The sequence below is a fragment of the Myotis myotis genome, unplaced genomic scaffold, assembly GCF_014108235.1.
Source record: "Myotis myotis isolate mMyoMyo1 unplaced genomic scaffold, mMyoMyo1.p scaffold_m19_p_5, whole genome shotgun sequence".
NCBI lineage: Eukaryota > Metazoa > Chordata > Mammalia > Chiroptera > Vespertilionidae > Myotis > Myotis myotis.
The window spans coordinates 18,291,852-18,296,284 of record NW_023416357.1 but is presented as its reverse complement, the minus strand read 5'-3'; the positions used below and the strand labels follow the sequence as shown (position 1 = coordinate 18,296,284).

General features: G+C 34.2%; 1 pseudogene; it reads right to left on the bottom strand.

The window, feature by feature from the left end:
* Positions 1-955: 955 nt before the first annotated feature.
* Positions 956-1,743, bottom strand: LOC118655956 (annotated as a pseudogene).
* Positions 1,744-4,433: the final 2,690 nt, after the last annotated feature.

Genomic DNA, 4,433 nt, shown 5'->3' with positions numbered 1-4,433 from the left:
TTGATGGATATTCCAGAAGTTCCCAGCTTTCTATAAAAGATGCCAAAGTAATCACTGTATAATTTTATATATTGATGCTTTAATCTCTAAATATCTATAATAATAAAAGCATAGTATGCTAATTAGACCAAACATCCTTCTGGACAACTTTTCAGACGAAGCCGGTGCTGCGAGGGAAGCCCGGTTCCCGGGTGCCGGAGGGAAGCCAATGCCGACAGCTGGGGGAAGGAAGGCCCACCCTTGTATGAATTTCATGCATCGGGCCTCTAGTTCTTGTATAAAGTACAATTTTTGACTCAAGAATGTATATTCTAATTTTAATTTTTATTATCAGATTTTTTTGAAAAAACTACCAATACCCATTTCTAATAGCAATGTATGAGAACAGCACATTCTTTATATTTCTGCAAGCACTTGGTGTTATTTATTCATTTTTCCTAATCATAAGAAGTCAAGTTCATTATTATATTTGTTCAATTTCCTTGACAATCTCTAAGACTCAGCATCTTTCCTTCAGTCTATTGGCAGCTTGAAGATTCTCTTGGGATATCTTTTGCCAATTTTCTTTTTTATCACACTGGATCTTTTTCTTAATAAGTAGCAGGTGTTTGGACAGTATAAATACCAAAATTTTATCTCTGTAAACATGTTAATAGCATTGTTTTGAAGCTGTGTAATGGTATAATTTTAAATTAAAAAGTATAAAACTTTGTACAGTCGAATATTATATATTTTATTATTTCTGAGTTTCTTCTCTTCTAAATTTCTCTTTTCCTTGTGTACATATCTATCCCACTAACATTTCTTCCTTAATCTTTTTTAACTTTAAGGTCAGTTTATTAAGTCTAAGGACTAAAACTATCAGGAGAATATCCTCCTGAAAGTTATTATTTGTTTTTTAGAAGAGAGAGAGAGAGAGAGAGAGAGAGAGAGAGAGAGAGAGAGAGAGGAAAACCTACTCCCTTTCAGCATAGTCACAGATGCTGTCGCAGTCACACCTCTCTTTAGATGGGGATAGTCCATTGTTGGTCAAGGGCATTTCTGGGTCAGTAGGATTGTAGTCTGGGTCATCCTCACGGTCCTCCAGCTCCAGTTCATGTATTTCCTGGAACATAGACTCAGCTATCCCCACATTGTTTCCAGCATCCTCCAAGAACTAGATATCAGATATGCCAAGATTATAATGTTTCAAATAACTATTTCCCACGTAATGTATTTTTTTCCTGCTTTTTCTTCTTTCATTCCTTTCTTCTTAATTTCCAAGAGTTCTGCATCAAACTTGGGTTTCCAACATAAGAAATTCTCAATTGTAACAGTAGGGCCATGAAGTAATTGCTCTCAGCTTCTGCTTCTTTTTCCTTTTGTTGCTTTCCCTCTTTTCTTCTAGGTTTTATTTGATCAACTCATCTAATGTTTCTTGCACAGCTGTCACTGAAGTAAAGATCATCACCATACCAAAGTTTTCTTCTGCCTGCAATGCTAACAATTTTAAAATGCCTGAGACCGTATTATCTTCTAGATTTCCCTAGGATAATATTTCATAAAGACGGGCTTCCTTTAGGTTTTTTTTTCACTGTATGTAAAGTTGATGATCATCTGGATAATTTCGTCATTTTCTCCAGCCTCAGATGGCACAATAATGGTGACGCTGAGAGCATTTTCTGATGATGCTATAAAGGAGTTGGGGTAGGTAGACTCCAGAGCCTCCAGCTGGATGCGCTGCTCCTCTCTATAATCTGTCATCAATCAATCAGGGCTCTCGCTGCTGCCCATGGAGCTCACAGACACCAGGCAGCATGCTGCAGTCCATCCCCAGGGATACACCTATGTGTAGTTCTTCCTAGCTTCATAATCAGTCAACACATATATTTTTTTTTATCTATTCTCTCCATAAAGAAAAACAAAGATTTTTTTCAAGTGGCTACTAAAATCAATATATGCAATATCTTTTGTCTTTTAGAAGAATATTTGGTTAATTTTGCAAAATTCCTGGAATAGGAGCCAACATAATTTTTAACCATTATCTAACTTATTGGAAAGACTCAAAAACAACTATAAAACATCCATTTCAATATTTTTCCACTCTCATCAAACTTTCACGCATCAAATCAAAGATTTTGGCTTAGTTTTGCCTTTCTCTACTTTGTGTTGCTTTTTCATTCCCAGTGCTTACTCAGAAATCATCAATAGTTCTTCCAGCTTTCAATCTCTTTACAATATCTCTCAGACTCTGGAGTGCCTACTTTTTTTTCTGGAACAGAACATACTTGAGTACTTCTGATTATATTGGGTTTGAAATCAGGACACCAAGAGATAGGGACAAATCAAAGGGTTTTCACAAACCTACTATTCTCTTTCAATAATAATTCCTTTTTTGCAACAGTAATTCCTAAAATATGATTTTCTGAATTGCTTTTATTTTTTGCCTAATGATGGAAAATTTGTTTTTCCCTTCATTTTCTAAAAATTATTGAAGATCAGAGCTACAATTTAATAATAACCAAAATGGTTATAGGGAAGGAAATATTAGAAGGTTGACTTTCAAGTCAACAACCTGGTCCCTTTAGGGAACACTGTCATGCAATGCCCAAAAGTTAAGGGACCATGCAGTTAAACCATGTTATTGCTTCCATTCTAAGAGAAGTTAACTGCACACAGACACTCACACACAAATACACAGGAGAATGCTGTAACCTGTGGTTCTATCATCTATATTGCATTTACTTCTCTATATGTAGAATATCATTTTGCTTATTACTAATTTTTAATTAAATTTATTGTGGTGACATTGGTTAAATATGTTATTTAGATTTCACGTGTATAGATGATGCATCATAGAGCTGTACACTTGAAAGCTATACTGAATTTTTTCAATGGTGGACCAAATTAGACTTGAGTAAGTTCACTTCCTGTCAACTGTCTATATGTATCAATCATAGAGTTAGTTTTGCATTTTAGTATCCACATAAGACCAACTATAGGCTTATTTTCACTTATATGCTACAATTTATTGATATTGTCATTATTTTCAGTTCTCAAAGTGTAATAAATATCTAGAAAAATTTTCCTAAGGGGAGGTTTACAAATTTCTCTTCATCACTTTTAATAGTGGCTACAGAGAGGCAATGGGGAAGAAAGGGGGGACAACTGTAATACTTTCAACAATAAAGATGAATTAAAAAATAATGTTTTTTTAAAAAAGAATATATGTGGTAAAACACCTGGGTCTTCATGTCAAATGCACTGTCAATTGATTAGTCACAGGACAAATTAGCAAGATTTGTCCAAGCAAGGCAAAGTGCAGTGGGGAAATTTTGCCTATTCACCCATCTTAGTTCTATTTCTCCCCACCCTCTATGCTTCCTTATTAAGCTTCTTTTACACTCAGTACTCCTGGGACTTTTCTCTCCCTCTCCCCATAACAGTTTTCTAAGGGAACAGAAATTAAAAAGAGGGTATAATTCATTTTGAGTGTAGATAATTGCAGAAGAGCAGCATTTCAAAGAATGCAGAACCCAGTATTTTAAAACGCAGAGCACAGATATTTTTTTAAAAAATGCTGTTTCTCCTTAATAAATTGAAGGATGATTTTCTAAATTATAGGAAAAATACCAGAATAGAGAATGTTGATAGTAATTTTCTCTTCCTTAGGTCTTGCATTTTTAAAGGGAACAATCCCTTTATAGTATACAATGGGCCCATTTTCAGTAGATGTTTAATTAGAAGTTGCTTTAATTTTCCAAATGTAAAACATTTTAATCATTCCTTATAATAAGCCCACAATATGTTGTGTTCCCTTATTTTGAACCTAATCAATAAAGTAAAAAATAATAACAAATATGTGTTGACTTTAAGTCCTGAACTCCAAGCCCATTTCTCTACTGAGGCACAGACCTCTCTTGTCTCCATATTTCCACATGCAATTTCCTATGGGTATTTCAAGTATAACATTTCTAAAATGACTCCTACTGGCCATCATCCCTTCATCTTTTTCATTTTTTTCCCTATGTATTTTTAAAGCTCATTCAGTGGTCATTATTGTCTAAGTTTATTTTCTTGCTCTGTCAAAAGTTGTTATGAGTATTTTGTAAAACATTAATTTTTATGAAGGCAGACAGCTACATCAACTCATTAGGATCAACATGACTACTTTAAAGAATTTACAGCACAGGCTAAATAAATTTCACAAGTGGATATAAAAGAAGAGATGTGATGGAGACAAAGCCAAGATCCCCCCACCCAGGGCTTTCTCATTTAGAGGTTATTCATGGACAGCAAATGTTTTGAAATATAACACAGTTGATAATATTCCTCCTATTTTAAATTCAGTGTTGAATACTTCTGTCCAATAGTAACCTCAGTTTCATATATTTTTTAAGTTTGGAATTCTTCCTGAAATGTACCTGTAGGACTATTAATATGTATTTCAATGT